The sequence below is a fragment of the Helicoverpa armigera genome, chromosome 10 (assembly GCF_030705265.1).
Source record: "Helicoverpa armigera isolate CAAS_96S chromosome 10, ASM3070526v1, whole genome shotgun sequence".
Lineage (NCBI taxonomy): Eukaryota > Metazoa > Arthropoda > Insecta > Lepidoptera > Noctuidae > Helicoverpa > Helicoverpa armigera.
Window position 1 is genome coordinate 5,944,747 of NC_087129.1, and position 26,077 is coordinate 5,970,823.

The 26,077-nt window shown below is 37.7% G+C and overlaps 1 protein-coding gene across 4 annotated transcripts in view; it reads right to left on the reverse strand.

Annotated features, from left to right (window-relative positions):
* Nucleotides 1-26,077, reverse strand: part of Ten-a (Tenascin accessory) — a 265,476-nt gene that overhangs the window by 47,820 nt on the left and 191,579 nt on the right. The gene's annotated exons all lie outside the window — the stretch shown is intronic.

Below are 26,077 nucleotides of genomic sequence, written 5' to 3' on the forward strand. Positions count from 1 at the left end.
GTTGGACCAATTCTGACCGATCAAAACAAAATACACAAAAACATTGTTAAATAAAAGAATCTCACGTCTCCGCCGTAACATAAAAAAGCTTTTATTATATCAAAACAATCTGTAAACAGACGCTGGAAACTTACATAACGGCTTTTGAAATTGGCTTTACAAATCCTCAAATCCCGTATCTGATATAAACTCACCCTTCAATATCGGCTCCCTATATCCAATGTTACATTATATTAAGTTAGTGAAAACAATCGATGGTCTACGCGGGTCGTAGGTACTTGCTACGTCATAGGTAGGCTTTCGAGCTTTGGAGAAGAGATGACGACGTGCCGAGTCTTAAGACGTGTGTACCGAAATCCTTGGCGCGTGACTTTAGTTCACGCTCTATTGGCTCTTAGGTATGCCATATCTGTCCAACAATCTAAAACAACGTAAAAACATGAATACCTCGTTACTTGGTGGTTAGTGTGCAGTGCAGCGTGAGCTTTTGTCGTGTACGATTACATTAACTAAAGTAACTCGACGGCAAGTTTTGGTTAAGTAATATGATATTTCATTTATCTATCTATTTATATATTTTTTATATCTATTTATATATTTTATTTTATATCTATCTATTTATATATATATATTTATATATCTATTTATCTAGTATTCGTATGGTGATGAATATTGATGTGATACATAATTATTTATTACCTGTGATAATTAATTTATCTGTAGTTTATTGGATTAAAACATAATAATGAAATCAGATATACAAAAAGCATTTGTTTGTCATGATGCATACAAAAGAAAATATCATCCTTTTTCTAAATATATTACTATTTTTCATGATATATTTCTATTTTTCATGATAGACTTGACGATAGCTTGTATCACAATTCAGTTTTCAGCATTATTTTGAGTTATAGTAAAGAATTTACATACATTACCTATAAGTTTGGAATGCATAATGTATGTGCATAATATTGTCTATATGTTAATCTTATGATTTGTTTGGACTACTACTACAACAACAATTTATTGGTGTAGTCTGGAGCAACATTCTAAATTTATAATGGTCTGATATCAAGCAGGTCGTGTTCATAGATGATAAATATTATTTTATATTCATACAGTACGAGCGGTTCCTGGAGGTAGTAAGGTTTCAAGCCGCGCGCCCCCGCGACTCGCGCCGGTAAAGGGTTTTGTTTTCTTTATAAACAAGCATGAAGGTGCTGCTAACGACCCCACGAACAAATACGAAATTCGATCTACCATTACGAATACAAATGGCTCCCCTACAACCCGCCACCGTGAAGGCATTGTCTTTGCTGCAATCTCGATCGGCGCTCACTCGTTATGCTCTACAATCCACTATTTCTACTGTTTATGTATATTATATTATATTCATCGTACAAAAATAATCGTCAAGGGACACCTGTCTCTTTTCTGACACAAAATAAACACGTTACAATAACACGAAGATTGATTTCTGTAAAAATTTCCCGATGTCCTTATCGCTATATTGAATCCGTATTAAAAAGGAAATGAAGAGTAGGTATCGGTTCCACAAAAAAGTTGAAGTGCCGCTATCGCTTTGATCTCGGCCTGGTATTGCCTTCAATTTTTGCCGAAGACATTTAAATTCGACGTTCTTTAAGTACCTATCTAATACTGGAGTACTCCAGTTTTGAAAATTGGATTGTCTTAATCATCGAATATCGAACTTCACCGTCGTTTTGATGTTGATAGCCCTTCTTAACAGTGTTTTCGTCAAAGGATTTGGGTGTTAAATTATCATCATGTTACTTATAAAAATATAGTATTTCTAACATTAAGATATGGCATAGCTGATTTGAAACAATCCTTTTGACCTGGTTAGCGAGATAGCGAAATAAATCCTGGAACCATATAACATTCACACAACTCGTAAAATAAACTTCTACAAGTTATACCTACAGCTTCATGAAAAATGTTATTCTATTGTATCTGTCTCTTGTGCAAGGAACTTGCTGCAAATAGTCTGTAGTGTGGCATGACAATACAGCGAAACTCGCGACAATCACACGATCCTATGCAACTACGTCAACAATTCTTCAGGTATAACAGTTTTATGTAATGGCTTGTGCCACGGAACGAATAAAAAAGATGTCTGACAAAAAGTAGAAGAGGAACGTAAATCGAAGCATTTCTATTGAGGGCCATGACGTCGCATAAATGTCGTCCACGAATGTTGTTTGTCACCGCACGGCGCACGGACGAGCGACGGGCGTGGACCCTGATCGCGCGATACTGCCACGCAGCCCATGGACGACAACCTACTTATATTGAAATAATATTGAAAAATAGCTTATTCATAACTTTGTTCTACCATTACTATGATTGGGGATTGAAATAATCCGCTTACGTAATCATGTGTGCGTTTCTCGCTCTTCCCTTCTTGGAACTGACAGAGTGAACGCCGGGAAGGTGCCGATTGAAGTCACGTTTGTTGTTATTGGCACACGTGAGATCTGTGTCTAGCTTCAAGATTGCGATAGTGGCTTACAGATAGATAATAGCCTATCAGGCTCAAGCAATCTAGAGCCAAGCAATCTAAAAGGAGCTTGCAACGTTAGCAGTATGGCTTTCTATAAGTACATATACTACTAATCACTGATTACACCATGCTTCATATATTTCTGTTTCTCCTAACGTCAAATTAGCGCAAATAAATAGAGACGTAAGTAAGACAGACAGGACCACGTATTAGGACTTAAGGTTAATCAAAACAAAGTACTATTTTCTATCTAGCGGAGAGCAGGGAGCATTTAAAGTAACAATGTAATTACCAGCAGAAAGTAGGTCTCGCGTCACTCCATTGTATGGAAGCTGGATGTGCGTGATCTTAATTCGAAACGTTTAAAACGCCTTTTGAGTTCGAGCGGAATATTTTGCTACATTTGTTACATTGTTGAACTGAATCGTGGTTTCAGGCGGGATTTTATAGGTACAGAATATTTCAGTTGCTATGTTTCAAAATCAAACCTTATCGAATGTGTTGTGTACAACTATGTAGGGAATCTTGTACCTACATACATACATTTGGTTAATACAGGATACATTAAGTATGTAGCGATCGGTGTGATATAGGAACAGGGAAGTTCATTTGAAAGCGTTTGTCTCTGAAGGTGTATCCTCCATTAGTCGGTGCAGAGCGGTTTATTGAATTACGACACGTTCGTAAGGGCGTCACGGCACACCGTGCTCTCGCGTGTCATATCGGGTTACAATCACATGTTAAACTATAATCTGGTAGTCTTACAACCATCAGGAAAGCGGCCGATCGTCGGATTAGACACGAAAACATAAACAAGGAGTTCATTAAATCAAGTTACAACCGTACATTTTTTACCAACTGGATTACCTGTGAAAAGGTTTTTTTTTCATTTTTGTTAAATAAAACACACGGTTGTAAGTGAATTAGAAGTAAAACGTACAATGAAAAGCCGCTAATCTTTGTGTGTTCAGTAGCTATTGAATTTCAAAGGCATGATGAAATAAAACGGCGAAGTATATTCTCACATTACAATAGAAGTAAAAAATATTGGATATACCTTTAGAAAGAATTGTTACACTTTTATACATGCATGCTATTTTGGGATTCCAAAAATATTAAATTAAGCTGTAATAAATCATAGCTTCCTAAAGTTATATTTTGCTTACCGTGTTAAATTCGTTTACAATAGTTCAACTTGTCCCATACTTCGTAAGTGTTTGTGTACACGGTAAATCTTTCAACGCTTTAAATTCATAGACATACGGGTAGATAGAGAATGCTTGAGTGTCAGACACTTTTCATTTTGATACTACATTGACTGCGTACATAGCTTTTGTTGCTGAAAAAAGCCTGAATTAAAAATAAATAAAATGTCAGTAATTTCAATGTTGGGTATATGGATTTCGACAGACGACCTTATAAAGGTCGCCGGAAGACGCTGGATACAGGTCGCTTCCAACAGGTATCTGTGGAGATCAAACGGGGAGGCCTATGTTCAGCAGTGGACGTCCTATGGCTGAGATGACTAGACTACTAGAGAAATATGTATAATTTTATACGAACACGGCACGAACCTTTACCTAAAAATAATCTCAAGCTAAATTAGGCTCTAGGTCAACATGTTTTTTTTTTATATTTCTTTTGATTTCCATTAGGTTACCTAAGTTATTTTTATTAATATAGCAATTTTGTAAGTCAACAGCCTAAATGTAGCAAGTAATTCGTTAGTCGCACAGCAGGCCAGATGTCGGTGTCATAACGTCACGTCGTGGAATCAGCTACACGCAACCGCGACGCGACGCGGCGACGTTCAAGTACCGCGCCACGCAGAGCAACAAGTCACTATTATATCGTTTATACCGAATTATATTCATAATTTTTGGTCTCAAGACGAACCGAGCCCAAATTATCCTCTGCGCAGATCAAGACAAAATGAACGTACGTTGGTGTTACAATTTATGGGCCAGCGGACTATTGTGCCGACACTGATTACTCTTTATGGAGATTTGACGTCCTAACACGGCGCGCCCTACATGCTCCGTTTGCGTACACCAACGGGTTGTATGGACGTAAAACTTTTATGCCTCCACCGCGTTTTACAGCGGGCCTTTTATTATTTAGTGAAAGGAACGACGGTGATGTCATAAATCTCCGCTCCTGCGTGAACTTTCGCCTCTTATCTCGGCAAAGAAATTATGGAACTTTCTGGCTTCTCCTAGACAAAGTGTTTGGCTTTCGGGATCTTGGGTCACTAAAAGCTTTTCACAAATTAATGAGGAATTTGTGCAGACGCAACGATAGAAAGAAATAAATATCGTTCATCAGTAATATTATCTAATTGAAATTGAGTGGGAGATAAACGTCTAGATGTCAGCGAAGGCATTTAGCGAGGACGAGGCAACGTTCTAAATGACTGCAATCATGAAAACGTGGGCATTAAATATGGCCTCTTGCACAGTAATGTACAGAATAAGTCATGTATCTGTAGCGCTGGGATTCATTAATCTTGTAGTGACTGGGTTCTGTGTGGGCTTAGACAAGCTTTATAATATGTAATTAAATTACGTTTAAAGCAGACGGTCGTAAGCAGAGGAACCCTTTTAAATTATATCGAACTAGTAAACGAATGCTAGAGTGACATGACAGGCAGTCCGGTCATTAAGTTAGGGTCAAACGTTTTTGTTTACTGCTTTCCGTGTCAGTTTGTTCGATGTTTTCCTTATTGAGATTTGTTTAAGAATAACATTGTGCTTCTATAGCTCTGAACCTACGATTTGCGAATGTAAATAAAATTGTTCAAGCCCTCGTGTTATGCATGGATGATATAAGATTTATATCTGCGACAAATGTTAGCAGTGACAACTCTTTTTGCTTGTTGTGCTGCAAAATCGACATGCAGATATATTCAGGACTGACGTTTACGAGTTTCTTGTATTCACAAGATACAATATGAAAGTTAAATTTATCATTTGCGAGTACCAACGTAGCATTCAGAGACTCCAATAAATTCTCCAATAAGTTAGAGTAATATCATTTTATTTTTGGAGTTGGGTTAAATTAATTTAATAGGATATTGGGACATTTAAAAAGTATATTAATAATATGGGGGAATTTACGGTATCCATATTAAGTTTGATCGACATATCATAGGATAATATAATGGGAACATAACATTCGGGTGATACCCCGATAATGCGTCGCCGACGTCGCCGGAGGCTCATACATACAATTAAACAGATAACATAAAATTAACGAAGCTGACTCGTAAATATACTCACTTTATTATCTATAAAAGTCACTAATTAATTAATTGAATAATGATAAAGTGCTTTCTTGTGTGATGTGGAGTACCGCGGCGCTCTGCGGTCCTGTATCGAAAAGCAATATTGCGGCGTAACTTGGTTGTCGTCACGTTTACCTTGTTAATGCTTTTATCTATGATGTGGGTCGTATAAATACACGCCGACTGTATAATACGATTAATTAATTTACCAATGATAATGTCATTAATGAGTTTGCATGCTTAAATTGTTGATTTCTGGCAGGTTTTGTTTTTGTTTTGTTGGTGGCTGCTAGCAGGTTGGCAAAGCGGGTCGCTAATATTATTTAGCGGTGTTAGAAGCTTTGTAGCGCAGTAAATCTTCGCTTCTGGCTGTGACGGCAGTTAATGCAGTCTACCTAGGCTTCAAGAGATAAGCTAACAAGCCTCTTTAGCTAAACAAGAGGCGGCCAAACAATAAAGGCGAGTTAAGCGTCGTGAAATATGGCAGAAACGAGGTGCGATAACTCAGCGTGCTCGCTAGGCTCGCTGGGCTCGCTTCTTTTCCCTTAATTAGCCATTCAATTCCCGTAATCTTGTTTACTCGTCGGGCGGCTCGCGCTGCCCAGGTGCGATAATGGCCGAGCTATTTGCATGCCGCCATATTGTTTCCCCATGTTCGGCTCGCAGCCTCCGATCCCGTCCGATGCGACCCCCCGTTGTTTTGGCCGGGCTTATTGGATCCGCTTGCGATTACTTTGTATTGATCCCGCCGTCCATTATCTACATTCGTTTATTTTCGTATCACATAAATGATACCGACTGATGTCCGCAAATCCAATGAATCCACCCCTTGTGTTGTTGTACAAGTATGAGTAATTAATTTGTAGTTTCTATTGATTGTATTGACATTACTCTATTGCCAATATTAGGGCTGATCTCATAAATACTATTCTGATGTTACGTCTACGTTTATTAAACTAATATAATTAGTTCAGGTGCACGTGCAGCCCGCACGAGTGTAACTTTAGTGAACTACAACTGGAGTGTAACTTGGGTAATCTGACTTCCCCGAATGCCCCTTTACGACTGTTAGTTGCTTAATTAAATTATCACGATGTATTTATTCCATTATAATGATTAGCAAAGTTGTGAACAACATCGTTAGAGACAAAGAGGAGGCAAATCAGAACTGTAGTAATGGATATTTTTGAATAGTGTGATAGGGGCGGTCGGTCCCCGGCGGCAAGTTTACTATAAAGCCCGATCGAAAGCTAATCGTAATCTCGAACAGTAAATTGAAGGCGATCCGTGCAACGAGGCGATGCCGGCACATCTTCTATAAATACATTACTGAACACGCTTTATTACTCCGCCATCTTCATCCAATCCTATTAAGTGTCTGTTCGCGAACAGCTTTCCTCGGAAGGCGTTCAGTTTTAGGATGGCCATTTTTTAAAATAGTATTAGGGTTCAATAATGGCTTTAACACGGGGCGCCCCTGAACGTCTACATTATGTCTCGGTGTGAATTTGGCGAGCTCAGTCGATATGCTAAACTGAGGAGACGGTGTCCGCTGACGCCGCGTCTGGCCGCGCCGCGCCGATGAGATGCGATCATTTAACGACAGCGCTACGGGAAGATTTCCCTTCGAGCGCCGATATTGCCGATATTACGTCCTCTTCTCGTGGACCACGTTTTATAATTTAGATGCTCGTAGCCTCGGGCTGCATAACATTAAAGTTATTTTATGAAAATGTTATTTTGCATGTTAAACATTTGAAAGGATTTTTGTCCGCATAATATTTATTGTTATTAAATTCATGGGCAAATGTGTGGTTTAGTGGTTTTGTACTCAATTTACATGTGTGCGTTGCGTAGCGTGTGCTGATCACATGTTAGCGCCCAACAACGAACTATTTAGGCGTAGGGAGATGGGGGCACGATTCATAAAATGAAATAACTTTGAATCGGGTCAAATTATATCTACGGCGGGTATTAAGTTAATTACAATGCTTTATCTGCTCATATCGTTGGACCTGTATAATTAGGGGTGTCAACACAATGCTTCCAAGCGAGCACAATATGTCTGCACAAACCACATGTCAATTTAATTTGACCCCCGATCCAAGATGGCGGCCAACCCTCGCGGCGCGGCGTCTGCTCGACCGAATGCCTGTGGTTTACGCCTGTTTACTAATTGACGTGTTTTAGAGTAACACTGCATGGTTTCTGTCAGCATACCGATGAATATATTTGAATACGTATACTGGTAAAGTTGGCCTTTTAATTTAGACGTCGAGCTATGAAGTTAAATATAGTAAGGTAGCACGCCGAAATAAGTGAACGAGTAAAGTTCTAGAAGACAATGTTCTTGATTAAAGTACTGAATTGCGCTGACATTGTGCTGTAATATCTTTGTAGAATGATTTTGATTGAAATGAATTTGAAACTCTTGTGTCACTGACTCTCGTTGTTTTGATTTCCCATACGTTACTTTAAAGTCACATTTAATCCTTTTTATGGCCAATGCGGGTTTGGTTTGTTTGTCTGTCATTGTAATATTTCAACTGGTCCGAATATAAATATTCATAGTGGTTTTAGTTTGTTTATTTTACGAGCCATTTAATGAGACATTCAAATTACAGACCTTAACTAAATCACATTGTGAAATGGCCAGATTGTATATTTCATGGATTCATAATCAAATAACCATTAAGTATAATAATAGTCACGTAAATCAGTACCCTTAGTTTATGGGCGAAGGTAAGAGTTGTAAATATTTTATAAAGGACGCAGACACTTGTATAATTGATGAGGAGAGGTAAAGACGTACACGGTGGCGAGTGAACGGGCTCGCGATCACGATGACCGCCTCAAATATTTAATTTGACCGATTATTCTCCTTTTCAGAGTAAAGCTTAAGTAATAATAAAATAGAAAGATTTTATAATTAGGGTATACCGTGTGATGACACATATCATGCTCATGTGTTACGTATTATTAGGACCTACCTTATAATGTCAGTTTTTAATATATGATAGGTAAGCCTGAAATGAAACAGTACATATATCGGCTCTTGTTAAATTATTATTTTCTGATTTAACATAAAAAGTTTGTTAGTTTTATTTGTTAATTTGGTCGACTATTTCATGAAGATTTCACTTACATTAACTTTAGAGTATTCTTGTGATAGACTTAGGAAATAAAACTGTAATCTAAACTGTGATCTAACAGTAAGTCTTGTTACCTCCAGAACGACCACGTTCAAAGTATGTTACAGTTCACTAATTAACTCTTATATTTATATAAAAAATGATTTTCTAGACCTAGGCACATGATAAAAAATAGACATGGCAGATTTTATCTACAAATATAATCTTAAATACTTTGTGGGTGCAGACGGTAGAAATGAAATACGGAGACTTTGATGTCATAACTGAAAATAACTTAATCCCGATACTAAATTTTTTCTTCGGGCCGTATTGCCACTCTATTACGGTATAAGTATGTCGTCGCACCGCCCGGTTATGACTATTTAACAGCCATTTAAATCATATTCTAAGAAAAACGTTTTCTACGAAGTGATGAAAGCCTGTACAATTTGATACTGCTAGAGTATTCGGCAGTACAATATTTTCGCGCCGGCAACACAATGGCGTCTATTTTTAAATTGAGAGCGCGGGAGCCCGTCAATAGACGCGAATGACATTAAATTGGTTAAATTGCTTTGCCGAGCTTGGTTCTGCAACTCCTTTGGGAGGTGTCCGTTCGTCCGTCGCGACGCTCGATACTACACAGCACTCAATCGATTCACAGCTCATCTATTTTTCTCGATACATGTTTCCGTTTTGTATTATCTACATTGTGAACTAAGTATTTCGAACCGGATCCGAGTAGAACACTTTACAACATTACTGTACTCCTAACGACACACTGTATTTATGATCATTATTTTCCTTTTTTGAAATAACGGGAATGAGTGAGAACAGTTTACACTGAAATTAAGTTCGCTATTTGAGCATTTGCAAACGTGATTACGTAGCACCTGCAGCGTGCAGTCTGTCTGATAAAACAAAGCGGTGGGCTCGCGGCGCTTCACTAATTCAGTGTAGAATGTAGTGGTGTGGTGTGTCTATCAGGCTGACAGATACAAACAGGGCCAAAACCAATCAATCAGTCCGCCGGAGCGTCGCGCGATAATTGAACTCTTCCCTCGAAGTACTGCGATTCAATAGATAATTACAATCGCAAACCAAAAATTACACGCGGCATTTAACCGTAGGACCCTATTACGTTTCACAAAGCTGGGTCGGTCGCATTCGATCGGCGATCTTTGCCGGACGGAGGATTAACTCGCAACGGCGCACAATGAGGGCCTCGAGAGGAGACGAGTAGGGAGGGGATGTATTAATAATGGTCTCCGTAGTGAATGGAGCACTTACACGGTCCGGCGGGAGCTGAATGTGTGACTATCGCGTTAGAGCAAATCGAATCGGTCAGGTTGGCCGCTCGCACGCGCCGAATTCGCCGTTTATCCGGAAACTCGGCACAGGAAGAAACATGTTATAGGGTAGAAATCACAAGTCGTCACGACAAAATGTTGTTGCTCTACTTACGAGTCTATCCAGTTAAGTACAGGTAATCTAGTGTACGATTCTGATGTATCAAAAGCACTAGCGTACAAGTTTTTGTAACGAATATGTAGGTTAGACGTATTATTAAAGTCAATAAAACACAGCACACTTATAATAGTTCGTAGCTCCATTCATACAAGTCCGGAATAGTTATTACCGAAATAATGTATGATAGACGGGTGGTAATATGCAAATGCCCACAAATTGCTTTTGACAATGATACTTAATTGGACTAGGTGTGCTCATGGGTCCGCCTCCGTGGTCCTTTATACATATTTAAATATTCAACTTTGGCGTTAATAACTTTGGATATTTTAAACAATGATAACTGACTTATAATTAATGTACCTATTTGATGTAAAGCATCATAATAAAGAATTTAGGTACTAAAGCGACCGTCTTAGAAGTTATTCTATAATCACGGTAAATGATAAGCGTATTCGCACAATATTCCATATTTATTCATAAGACAATATTTAGTAGCTTCTTGAAACTTATTAGGAACAAAATCCCGGCAATTTTCTGATGCAAATCCATCAATGGAGACAATGGAAAAAGTTTAATGCAACCTCTGCATTGATGAGGAGGCCAGTGAACTCTAGCGGGCTTTTGTTTACCTTCGCTATCATAGGAAAAACTTTCTTGTTTTCATTTATAAATGTGAACTCAATCTCTGTGGTTTTCACAATTAAGGCTTCACAATCCTTAATTAGTTTAAAATATTTAAATGTAAAACTTATTAATGAGAAAGCCACTGTGCTCTTTATTATAATTGTATATTTTTTTTTAAAACATCAAAGTTAAAATGTTGTTCAATTACTTTTTTTAATAGTATTGGATGTTCATTAATTATAGTAAAAAGTTTTCTAACAGATTTAGTAACAGACCCAGTCTAGTAGAACAGCTTGTTTGTTTTTCACAAGGTCGCGTACTCACTGACCTCATTTAAACTTGACTTTTAGTTGAGAACGAAAACTTATTCACATAATTATTAAATTAAAGTTTTTTTGATACTTATTTAGTAATGTTACTTCAATATTTGAAAACTGAGTCCACTACAGAGTATGATAGAGTTTAATTGGTACTCCTGAAGGGATCCTACGCTCAATGAATAATGTTATTTGAAGCAGGAGGTTTTTTCTGCTTTTTATACGATGTGCTCATCATTATAATTTCATAGTTCGTAGTTATTTTTATATATAGTTTATAATGCTATTGTTATTAATATATCATTAGTATTGTAATATATTAACGTAGAAATCTAACCGTGTCATTGAGATATGATATGAATAGACTCTGTACATAATACCTATTTCAAACTACCATTGTCCACGCAGTCTTACAACCGTCCCAACAAACTGTAATGAATGTCATTATCCGTTTACCTATTTCAAGAGTTTGTTTGTATAAATGTAAATGTGACGTGGAAAAGTTCCATTGAAAGTCGATTTTCGAAGTTGTACGTCGGTGGACGCGGCGGGCATTGTGAGCAGTCTGAGCGCACCCTTTGCATACAATACAATGTCGTTCGAGATACTGAATGTTACCTATGTGATCTTGGAAACTTGGAGCTGATGTTTTTTTTTCTTTTAAAGCTTCGTGTGTTTGTTCTTTTTTTTAAACTGAACATCAAAAACAAAGTCGTATAGTTTTGTACAATACATCATTACTTACGAGTATCCATACGAATTGTAAACGATTTTTTCAGTAATTACAAAAGAAAATTTTCAGTGTTTTAACAAATTAAGCAACCTACATGATGTATTGATTAAATGCCACAAAGTCAATTGAAAACTCCTCAGTTCTCGTTTCCTTTTACTCGTATGCATAGGTACGGAGGTAAGAGATATGGTGGCCTATTTTCGTTGGAACATGCAACGCAAGCTATCGTACTTCTATTGTAAGCTACTGTGTATGAGAATACGTAGAAAGAAATTGTGTATATCTGCCAGCGTTTGGTTTTATTCCGTTAGCAGTTCACCTATATTCAGCTGAGCTTTTTAGGGTACTATTTAAGATTTAACTGCACTTGTTACATTTGCACTGCAACTGCATTTTTTAACAGTACCTGTGTTTTCCAAAGTCAGTCCTACTGCATTTTAATTTCTAAGCTTTTCGTACACAGTGTTAATTGATGTTGATTTTGATCTAAGAGTTTATTCGATTTTATTTGAATAAGAAAGTCCTTATTATTGTCAAAATATCAATAATATTCAATGTTGTTGACTTTCAGAAACACAGCTGTGAAACCAACGAGCTGTCAGAAAACTTTAAATTGAAGCCAGATATTATAGTTTCGCCGAAGCTTATTATAAGCAACTTAATGAGAAAAGTTAACCATCGTTTACTTTATTAATTACAATGGGAAGGAATCCTCGGAAATAATGAAACGGGCGAACATATGGGTACTTATTATTTCGTAGTAAGTACGGTGGTACGTGGAAACGATGTGTATGAATAAAAATGAATTGCAGAGCTGGGAATGAAGACAGACTACGAGCGAGTACCTTCGAGTTTTGTTACACTTGGTTGAACTTTCGACGCGTCATGAACACGTATTATGCTTGCAGAAATACCTATCGAGATTGCCTGAATATTTTTCAGAAGTTCTAAGAAAAAAAATATATTAGCAGATATAAAATTTTACGATGGCTTCTGAAAATACACTATGAGTTTTTAAAAATCACTCCCTTTTCCAGAAAGGGACTTTTACGCTTTGTGAAATGAATATGTTTTGTACTTAACCGAATTTTACGTACATACCTATTTGTTTCACGAAATGATAATGATGACAGGTGATATTTATTACCAGAGCTATGGAAATGTTCAGTGGTGCACAATTACTAATTAATATGACGTTGCACAATGTGCTCTAATTAATTACCAAAACCCGCACGTGTGTACATTAAATAATTTATTGAATAATTATCGAGGTGCGAACAATAATATATCTTAACACTTTTAAGGTTTATTGAGGAAGTAAAGGCCAGATGTGCGTCGAGTTGATCGGCGCGTGCGCTTCCGTTTCCGCATCGACCGCAACGCGCCTGCGTGGACCGACCACTGTTCACATAGACAGGTGGTCACCACCGATCGATACCTATTATCGGATATCATGATTCATTTATGCAGCCATAAATTAATTTCTAATTCAATATAATAAATTAACTTGACTAGGCAGTTGATTTATTGATGCAATAAAATTAGGAATGGAAAATGAGAGTCGCAGCGCTGGTGGCCACTGGTAATGATAAATTTAAACAGAAATTACTTAATATTACATTTACTTACACATGTTTGGTAAGAACATTCTAAAATATTTTGCTGTACTAGAAAATGAAAGCCAAATTATTATTAAACTCCATAACTCATAAACTTTAAATTAGCGTAAATATTTCAGAAGTCACCTAGAAACTAGGAGCAGTAAATATCAGAAGTTCCAATTAAGGCTAGTTAGTGTCTGAATTCTTGTACTTCAAAGCATCTAGCGGCAGTCGCTGGCGCAGACAACACGACAAAAACGATAATAACTCTGATATAAGACTGAAATAAACTCCATATCGTCGGTCCCCACTAAATAGAAGTGAATAAGAGCAAAAATTTCCAGCCGCTATTGCGGGGACTCCGTATGTGTATTGTTGCAATTTCAAAAATTCCCATTATCGTGGAGCGTAAAAAGGAGAGAAATAAGAAGTGGCGGACAATAGTATACGGCTATGGGCAATAGGGAGGAGGAGCAGGGTTTCTAAGCAACGCTCACTCTCGTCCCGCGCCTCAGCCGCGCCACAGCCGCGCCGCCGCCACTTCCACACGCTTATTGCTGTAACTAGCAATATTTCCCCGAACAATTATAATGTTGCACACATAAAATTGTTGGAAAGAAAAACGTCTATTAATTTTCAGTGAAACTTTCAGTGAAACTGAAACTACTTACCTACTAGTTAATGTTAACAAGAATTCTATGCGACACATTCTTGAATTCTGGTTAGTGAAATATCTACTATCAATTAAGGAAAATAAAACTAGTAATTCTAATAATGACACATTAAAAATATTGTCATAGTTTGATTGAGTGACTAAAGGCATAAGTGCTTGGATCACCCTCATAAATACGTCAGTGAATTCTGTCCATATGTAATGGAATCATTTCAATGGCCGAAATAACTACTCACTGCTCTACTTCTGAAATGCTATTTCGGTTTCATAATTATATTGTCCCACCGTATTTCATTCACGTACGCCTACGGGTTGGTGTATGGTAAAACGCAAATCATTCCCTCAGCTTAGCCTAATTACTTGTGTGTATATTTTAAATGGTTTTAAGTAAGATTCTGAAGAATGTTCCATAAATAGGACGTACTTGTACATCTACATATTCGGTTTTAAAAGCAATTCTTATCCAAGAAAACACTTAAACCACACAATGTGATTATTCCGATTAGAATAATTCCCTTCTGCGATTCCTTACAAAAACTACAAAGAGGCGGCGTCTATATCTTACCAAACTTGGATATGCGGCTCGCAAACACTTCCTTTTCTAAACAGAAAATTCCGTGGATCGATTCAGTATGCGGGCGTTCTAATAACATTCCGGGGCGATATTTCACACACCTCGATCGCGACTGTGTACATCACTTACCAACACAATGGTACACGGACGATTTATTGTGTACACTCTGTACCCAGATAAAGCACAGACAATGGCCTATCAGATGGCGGGCGATCGACACGTGTATGCTTTTAGCCCTAGACTTCGACACCCAATTACGTGGCCGCTAGCGACGGTATCATTCATCACGTACAAACGAGCGATTTTTTATTACACGCTCGCCCAAGGTGAGGGAAAAACGGGAATCTTACGAGTAGATGATACTCTCCCGGCTTACTCGGTGTGGAGCAATTAAGGACAAAATTACTTGCGCCGCCGGATTTTTGGTGGATTACGGTAGAAAGTTAAAATAGAGATTATCGTTAGGCGATGGGAGACTTACGAGCTTGTTATTATGTTGAACTATTTTAATAGGTTTCACTTTGAAATAGTAGTTGTCACTGAACTATAAAGATGTTTTTTTTTATTAATTGTTTACATAATTGCCGTCTAGTCAGTGGGAAAAATGTAACGTATGTTGCAAGAGTTAACTTATAAGCTTTATTTTAATTGAGAAGATATCGTGATAGAATTAAAGACATCTAAAAAAGGCAAAATAGTTAAATGTTGGTCTTTACAACAAAGCTTCCTAAAATAACCATTAGGTGCACTTCATTGAGTGGCAACTTTTTATTTCGTAACAAAAACTAACACTGGCTCAAAACCGCTAAGAGTATAATATAAATAGGTTTTAGTATCTTTTATACGCAACACTGGAAGTATGGTCTGCCTATAAAGTTTTTATATCATCATTATACCATCAAACTTTATGATTAGACTCGTCCAGTCAGACTGAATCGCGGTCTGCTGCGCAAAACTGTCTAAGGAACAACGAATAAAATTCTACGCTAACGTTTATCTACTGAAAAATAAAAATAAACAATTTTTTATACCGAATATACGATGTTTAGTTAGTAACACGAGTATGTTTACGTTTGGGGAGAGTCACGTGTGGTAAAGTTTTCGTGTAAATTGACTCAATTTGTCAAAATGTAGTCTTTTAATGGGTATCGTAGCACATTAAAATTATCATACCAATTAATGCACTGCGTGTGACTAATTAGACAATTTGTATTAACAAAAAACTTAACAGCCGGCTTTGATGCTTCGTAGTGGGGTCACAAGTTAATCGGGTAAAGAATTTCATAAAAGCTATAAAACTCGTATTGTGACATAAAAGGTGAAGTTGGAATCGTAAAAAGCCGGGGTGCGAACATTTCACCCCCGCAGCGGGAATCCCTGGCGTCATTAAGAGGCACGCGTGCGCCGCGTCCCTGCAAGTCGCGTATCCGTCCACCGCACGCCTCTTCTACATTCACTTTTCACACACCACCAACTATCGACATATACAAATACTCACAAACATAAAAAAAAGTTTTTGTTTGTTATCTAATGACACAGAGATAAGGTCAGGTGTTCAAGTACAAACGAAAAAAGACGACTAAAAGCTTCAAGGAAGTAGATATTTTTAGTTTCTGGCCTAACTTTGTCGTGAACTAGTCTTACGTAAGTTACGGATTCATCTCACTACCTCGAGGCACCAACAGCTACAAAAACATTGTTTACAAAGGTTCTCTCTTGTGTGTATGTGTCAACATGGTTTGGGTGAAGGCAGATTAATTTAGGTGATTGCGTTCTTTGCATCAACTTTGACGTCACTATGTTGGCCGTTGCCTCCCTGTAATGAAATGTACTGACGTACCAACTGGTTTGTCATTTATTTACGTATAGAAATGAGACCACCGAGAGTCCCTCCTTACGGTTGACATTTAACTACATGTTTTATGTTTGTACATTGAGATTGATTAATTTATAGTTACTAGTCATGGGGACGAGCATGTGACGACCCGAGCATCGAACCGAGACGTTACGATTACGACATGGCTACTAAAGTGACCTACATCATTTTATGTGGCTTTTAACTGAGCAAAGATTGCGTTGCTTACTTGGGCACTTAACATCAAATTATAGTGTTATTGTTTATTATATATTTAACCGCGTGGGTTTAAATGATTAAACTGATATTCTACTTCTATTCTGCAAAATAATATCCTATCCATTTTATCATCTAAAAATAACATATTTTTAAAGTTCCCAATAAGTTTTTTGGTTCCCGGAAAATTATATAAAAGATAAAATAAGTTTTATTATAAATACATGAATTTTATCCAAAACTCTTGATTTGGTAGAAGTTACCGGTAACTTGAAAGGTCATCTATTTCTACATCTGTTGTGAGTTTGACAAAGTTGTATCCCACGCAATTTATGTCAATGTGAATCATGTTATTTTCCCATTAGTACAGTTTTATTGAAATACGTATTTTTAATTGTAATGCCTACGTTAACTATATCCTTTCCATTGACAAAATATAATAAAAACCTACAAATGCTTAGGGGTATAAAGTACTAAGCCACAAAAGTTTAAGCTACAGTTTGTAAGAGGCTGCATAGTTTCAAAATATGGTGAAAACTGTTGTTAGGGCACAAATAATTAAATACATAATGATTAATGTTAATGAATCATGTTTTATTATCGATAGACTTCCCACGTCCGTTCCTTCTTAGGTACAAAAACAAAGCCTGCATTTAATTCTGTGTTCTATATTTAGTTAGTTAATTGGTATCACGATTTCTATTCGTTAGTAAGACATTTATGAATAGAACAGTAAAGTTTACGAAGGTGATTGATTTAAAATGAGTTATCTTCTTTTGTCAAAGATCAATGGTAGGCGGTACGAAGTCTAGAAGACACATGTTGGTATTTCTGAAAACTTTTAATAAGTATGGAGATATTGAAATGAGGTGTATACTAAAATGAAAATTCTTACTTCGCGTGAAAAAAAAAACGATAATACAAATTGAAAAAGTCTGAATTTTATATTCTAAATACATGGTTGAACATAGAAACCTTAAGGTCGCTATCTAGAATTTAATCCATTTGTCTGACCGTTATCATATTGAATCTTGGAGCGCTTTTATCGAAACTATCAGAAGCTTAGACAGATTTTAGAAGTTTTGCAAGGGACCATTAAGAAGGGTCGGGGTTTTACCTAAATTCCTAACATTTTGATATGTTGATGTGAATGTTTGAGATGTTTGTTTGTCTATGTACCTGTCTGGAGGACAGGCTTTACTAATTAGAAGGCTGCACTAATAACCTCAACATAAATTATTACCGCAGAACCAAATTTAATAAGCACTTGGTCGTTTATTAAGAGGTTGATAAGTGACCATGACTTTCAATCCTTTTCAGCCTATAACGTATTTGAATTAAACTTTCCGTATAAAATGTAGCCGCGACGGCGAACAATCAATTTTGTTTTGTCGTACAAAAATAATAGTCGGTTCGACGCAGCCTTTTCCCCCGTGACATCTATCGAGGCCGCATCGTGTGTCACAATGCCGATAGACATCAGTTCCCGTCGCTACGTAATACTAAAGTGATTTTTATTACATTCGATTCGGTTGCTTTGTTCATATTCCAAGCCCTTGTGTGACAATAAGTCTTGGAGGAGCATCAATGTGGAAAATAGCATCAGATATTCGTACATTTCTTTAGAAAATTGGATATATGATACAGTTATTAGGTTGCGAAATTATTTTCTAATGCCGTTCGGGTATGTAATACGATATGTTACGCTGCCTTTTACATGGTGTGAGCGTTTTCGTGTAATACTTTTCTTTTGTCGAGCAAATTTTCTAGATTTTATTCTGTGATAGGCTTATTCTTAGGCTCATGAAATAACTCTATGAAGCAATGCCATCGACATGTACCATTATATGAAATTTCTAACCGAATGAAACTAAATGGATATTCCTTTGAATAACTACTTCTTAACCATCAAAATTAGACGCATGCAATACACCGTATATTGCAAATTCAAATGAAAGTTTTACACGAATGCGTTGCTCAAATAAACCCTTTCGAATTGAAAAATGAACCAATCTTTTTCAGTACGTACAATTTGTAAATAAAAACGTTCACACTTCACAGCTGTGGCTGCACGTGTGACGTATCAGAGGCATGCAAACAATTGCTCCGCCGGTTTAATAAGGTTTCGCTAGAGCGTAGGTGCAATGAAATCAAAATGACCATACGGTGCATCGGCACGCGACCGCATCGTCTGACACCTTGCACATGGCTTCAGGCTGTCATTACCGTGGCAGGCGGTACCTGATACACACTGCAAACAAATGTTTCATGCACTATATTGTCTTCTTAAACGTCATAACTAAATTGTCGTCCATATAATACTGTGTAAGCAGTAACCAACCTTGCCCCGAAAACCCAAGCCTCACAATCAGATTTCCTTAATTATTTTAAACACGTTATCTGCAACTTCAAAGCTCTGCTATAGAAATGCTCATCCAAATCTATGGTAAGACAAGTAATGTCTGGGGTATAGTTTGAATGGAGGTATGTCTGAAAGTGGCAGCTGAACATAAAGGAATGGAGAACGGTGTGCCTCGAGATAGGCACTCTGTGCAGGCTTGTAATTTTAGATATCGAGCCTCCCCCGTCACCCGCCGAATCCCCCGGCTCATCCCGACTCCGCTGCGGATTAGAATGAAAATACAACGCTTTATTATCTTTCCTTTGACCGTATGTCTTACCTTCGCCAATCTACTGCTTCCCTGCTCCTGTCGGCCAAAGGTGAGCGAGTTGTTTATATTTTTTTGTAATCTCCCCCTCCATTGTATTCAATTATCTTTGTAACTGAGAGATCATCTATCTGAAATGTAAATTCGAATTTCATCCATACTCTTAAACGGTAAAAGATTTTATTTAACTCAACACCCCGAAAAGTATGCGTTTAGAGGGATCCTCGAACGCGGTGGATTTTTATTAGAGACACGTTTTTACCGACAGTAGATCGTGCTACAGGCGACATTTATCTTCCGGGCGGCGCGGCGGAGGGGTGTCTTTGTAAAACGTTTGCGGATGAAAGATTTTCCTTCTTTTATTATTTCACATGTAATTTATGACACTTCTAAGGTTCGCGATTTCTTAGAATAAAGAGACTTTTGACTCATAAACGAACAATTTTATTGGCGACGTTACTTTTTCAACTTTTCAAATCGCATGAGTCTTTTTATGTTATTTTTATTCTGAAACGAAAATGGCCACCGTATTTTATATTTTATCTTGTAAGGATAGAACATCTCTACGATTTAATGCAAGCGGAGTGCGAAGATCAAAGGGCCTTATGCATTATATTAAAGTTTTATTCGACGCCGGTGTGCGGCCGGCGGGCCCGGCAATTTCCTTTTCAATTACGCCTACTTGAAATAAAAATACAATTTTTATTTGGGCCCTGGTAATTAAAAAGGGATTCTGTAATGAAAAGGTATACCTCCAGTTCCGGGCGCTCCTCTCAATTTCACTTCCGTTTGTTTGTTCCACGGGGGCCACGCCTTCGGGGACCAGGCAAAGGGTTGCCGCGTGCGGGGTGTGTCCTCAAACATTGCCTAAATCACAAACACATTAAGGAAATTTCTCTAATGATAGTAGCGCACACTTTCCGACCACGTGCACTTAGTTCGTAAAGGCGTTTCTGGTTGGTAAAACAATGAGTGGCTACAAAGACGCAGTCGTATCAGACGGATGTGCGCCTGATTGCAAGCACGATGTCGACAGGATCCTACTTCCTGTGTCTCGGATACTAAACAATATACCCATGTGGTTACGTACCTATGCATGTGTAGCTATACACTGCATGTTTCACATCACTATTTCCGTTTGTTATCGGTTGAGGAAAACACTTAAGATGGAAAACAGTTTTCAAGATTATTGCCATTTCTGTTAGGTGTTTCAGAACCTACCTGATATTTTAAGATGTTTTTTTTTTGTATTAAAGTACCTACTATGTACTTCAAAAGCACATAGTAGGTGTATAGAAAACTATGTACCTATCTAAGCTTACTGACGCCTTCTTAATAATATGTTCTTTAATATTTAATGGCACCTTATTACTTACTCAAGACGCTGATGTTTCATAATACATAAATATAATCATGACAGTTTCATGCGACTTCCAGAGATAGTTGACTACACTCTTTAATGTTAATGTAATGTTTACGTAAGGGGTAATAATATAGGTATAACTCCCGCCTCCGGTCGGACGGCGGCGTGCACTTTACCCTCTCCGGAGGAGATTAGCCATCTGAGCGGATTAACCAAAGGTAGACCCATATAATACAGTATTTAACTCGTTTATACGGCAAAAATATTCTGTAAGTCTGGCTTGCAAAGTTACTTTGAGAGTCAAAGCTTGGAGAAATAAACGAAAATTATACACAAGTGATATGACATTTTGTCGTACATATAAACCTCACGAGGAAATTAATTTTGGGCACAACACACGGAAACGAGAGCCTAGAGATACCTACTGCATGTCTGCTTACCGTAAATTTGTGAGATTACCGGAGCTACATAAAAGCTCGCGTTAAGTTGAGCCATATTAAAGTTTAATTTAGAAATACAATGAAATACTCAGCGGGATCTTGAATTTTATGAAGAGATAATGTCCTCGAAACGCCAGCGACCCTCTTGAAATATTCTAAGAAATTTGCGATTCAAATACGCAAAGCCGTTTAAAACGCCTAACAAATTAAAGGCGGACTCGTTAAAGCAATAATTACTGATTACATTATGAAATAATACCTCGCGTAGATGTGAGAAATGCTTTTCGTTACGATTGTAATAACGATATTAATCAAGCACATTTTTATACATAAAGCTGAATTGGACTGGCTGAATTGGTGTACAGTAAAAAAAAAACAAGATTCTTAAAACATAATAAAATATGATCAAAATATTTTTAGTTGAAAACAGTATTGCAGTGAAAGGTTAACGCGGGAATAACCCATGCGCGTATCAAAAGAACGAGTTTGCAGTAGTGAGTGAAGCAGGGCGTTCATGTTTTAATATTTTACCGAAAGCTTTGCTCTGAACCACCGAATGCGCAAACAAAGCTGCTACCTTAATAACCGCGTCGCGGTGCAACTGTATGCGGCTGAAAGCTCTCATAATCCGACCTCCGCAGCTCGACGAAAGAGGACGACTCAAGCATTTTAAAAATTCGTTCCACCTTTAGATTAGTGCTGATAGAGATAAGTCTACTTGTCATCTTAGTCTCAGATATATTTTAGTCGAAAGTCCGCCGGGAAGAAAAATAAACAGGCGAAAGATTTAATCTGTGAGCGTTTCCCTGTCTGTTTAAATAGAAGTCACAGGAGACGGCGTGTTATCGGCGCGGCCCGTACCTATTTGCCGAGCCGCAGCCGGAGCGCGCCGCCCGCACCGCTCGCCCTAACTTCCCTTGTTTGCAAACTCGGATTGGATCTCGCGTTCTACTTTCCACAGGACATTCACAATCTAGTTTTATGACTTTAAAATGTTAACGCCGCTACCCTAACTGGTGGATCATGACTTTTAATCATGATGTTTATCCTCTCTCTCTCCCGTTATCCTCTGTTATTTTGTTTACACAGTTAAGATTAAGCGTTTTTCAATATTTTTGTATTTTTTTTGTTATGAAAGGCTAGAAATTCTAGGAAGTACCTGATGTATAGATTGACGGGCGGAACGAGATCGGCGACTTCACAGTTGGAGTCCAACTCAACAATAGAATTCAAAAGACGTTTCCACGAGTTAAACGCCGCAATTAATGCATAAATGACTTCGACCAATTGATTTTAACACCACATTGTGCTCCAGCAGAGAATGATGTGCGGTCTTTTTGTGTTTACCTATTCGATTTAACAAGAACCGACATTTGACCTGGCGTCTTTAATCAACGTCTCTGATAATATTAAATGTAGGAAACTGTTAAAAGCATTTTTGGTCCGCGTAATGCTTTTAGTTTTAACATATCGTAAGTATAAACTCAGTGTCAAACCTTCACTTCCACGTAAAGATTTATTTATACAAGATTGGTTAATATAAACACTGAAAATATAAACAAACGCATTTGTAGACATATGTTAGTGAACAAGTGCACGCGCAGCGGGTGTGTAGGGCCGTGGCTGTGGGGGGAGGGAGGGAGGTAGGCCTGACGAGCCTTTGTTTAGAACATAAAATTATACGACACCAATAAATTCTTTGTTTACCCGATAAATGAGCGTGGCCGTTCGTATGGGAGTGCGATCGACTCTGCGTGACTCGAGGATATGCATGTACACCTATAAAGATAAAAAACTATGTGACAGCAATAAACAATCCCCAGGAATAGAATAAGAGCAGCTTCCATTACGAACGTTCCATTTTAAAATACAATTTGTTATTTCAGATCGCTATCTTAATGAGAACCGTTTTGAGAATAAATCTCCTAAATAAACAAGCATTGTCAAAACACTCGACTCCACAAAAGTTTAAACGAAGAAATGTCAACTCTTTCTGAGATAATGCCATTATCTGGTTTACCTGAGGAGAGCTTCGGGTAACAATGGCGACGTCGGCAGATGTCTCCGCAAAACAAACTTCACAACAAACCTAAATCATTGCGGGAGATAAAAAATGTCGGATTAATTATACCACATAGAGTCGCGGGACGACAGTGCGACAATAAATCGTCATCATTGACGTGAATCGGTGTACAAAATGTTAATGCCGTATTATGCCGTGACTACAATGACGCATTGTGCGACGGTTCGGCTTCGCGTTGGACACACAAACTCTCAAACGTCATGTTGTTTGTAATCTTTTTTGTTGCGGATGCACCCTAAAGTGCCAACTTTAATATCTCTGATAAAGATCCATTCACTTTTAAAATTGCTAAATCGTAAGTAATCGCAGTTGGGAGACTTTTGACAAAACCTCGTAATCATAACGTTATGTACTAATCTTACTTGTAAGGCTTAAGTATATTATTTACAAAATGCATCTATATTTTGAGTGGAAAACAAGTGTGTTGGGTATCATGATTTCCTATTTCATACTTCATAAATGTCAGAAATATTCTAGGACAAAATATAGATACAGTTACAGTAACTCAGAGGCAACTGTTATCATAAAACTTAAATTTGTCCAAAGAAAACCCGGTGTATATCTCGGTTTGAATTTATGTCCGCGATATCTATTATTTGGTTTTACAGTCTACTGCAAGCGCTATTTATTCATCGATCGACGAAGATTTGTACAATGTTGGTGGCGGTTTCCGGGCGTTTGTCCGACTACCTGGCAACAGATAAGTTGCAATACATTTTCGAGCGGATTACGAATCGTCCTTGAGTCGCCTTTATCCTTTAAAGGAACCGATATTGTTGCTTATGCACGGCCGCTCCGCGAGCTCGGAGCCCCGGCCTCTTTCTTAAGAAGGATTCCAGAATATTTGATTATGCGACATCCTTATCTGGCTTTCAAGAGCTATTAACATTCTCTCTCCGGCGGAAGAACTGCTTACAAATTTATTGTGACCGACTTTATTTGTCCATGCATTCATCGATAAAATTTAGCACACAATAATACACTTTTTGTGCAAAACTAACATTATGAATTCTGCTCCAGGTAGGAAATATTGCACAAGCTTTATCAGTCTTGTCTGTTTGATTTACTTAATATTCAAATAACAAAAACGACATCGTTTGTTTGCTAATATCAGTTCTTTCGAAATTTATTCAGATTCTGAGTAAAATATTTGGATTCATCGATTCTTTTGGTTTCATTACAGGTTGCCAGGGGCGGCAAGTTACGGTCGTGTTATTATATTAGTTGAACTCGAGCATGTTCACAGATGTCGCCATGTTTGCAACGGATAACTATTACGCTGTTGCCTTCGGGGGACGTACGAAAACATACGAATAATCGTGGCATAATAGCACAGCTGTTCGACAGTACGGAGATATTCGCTTCATCCCTATACATACGCCGCACAAAACACAAAAGGATTTGTCTCGTTAATTCACGTGTATTATTTACGATTCGTTTCACCTCTTTAGCAGGCGAGATGATAAGATCGAGTTACGATACAGCCAATATTGTCTCATATTTCCATTGTTGAGAGGATAATCGTAAAAACTCTTCAGCCGTCAATTGTTTGGAAAGTGGGCGTTCTTATTAGGTGCTTACATGATTCGTGATTTTATTACGGAGCGTACGAGATATTTTCTCTGAAATAATAATGTTCAATCAATCCTAAAACAATAGTAAGGGTTTAGTAATAGAAATTGGGGCGCAAATAATAGTAATTGTCTACAACTAACTGTTATTTGAAAGGTCGCTTAATCACTCAAGGGCACGGAGACAGTTCAAACACAAATATTAATTAATGCGGCTATTCCGGCTTACCTAATTCGAGAAGTTCCCCGTATCTGAATAAACAATTAAACTAGCAGAAGTGTCGGGGCCGGGCAGGGCCGCGGCTCCGTTGGAAACTATGGACTCTGCTCAGTTCTGTCCAAGCGTTCACATCGATACTGCAGTTAATTCAATACTGCGATACTGACCAATGAAGATTGCACTGATACCATAATTAAATACTCAGATTTGCAATAATGTGGGGTTACGATACTTTTAAATTTCGAACCACTCAGTGGCTTGTTGTTTATAATGCTGAAATCGCATCTAATATTACATAATACGCACATTTGTATGCTGCAAGGGATAGTTTGTGAATGCTTTCTATCTATGTCAAGCAAATGAGATTGTGCACAATCTAAACTTGAATAAATCACAATCAAGTTGAGAGGAGTTGATAATAAATGAAAATAACGAGGAAGTTTCCAATATAAACAACTTCTAGCTTATTACAGGTTGCCATACCAAGGCTTATTACAACCATGGTTGCGTATCAATTTATTCTAAAAACGTTAATCCAAAAACCTATAACGGCCATCGAAATCCGTCATAGCTATAATATAACCGCGTGGTGTTCGAAACAGGAGCAAGCGTGTGCCTGACGAACCGTGCAAAATGATAATTAAGAGAAACCGCTCAGTCATCGTTAATACGATAGCCGGCCATGTAAATTACAACGGCACAGCGGTGTTTATAACAATGCCCGCACTCG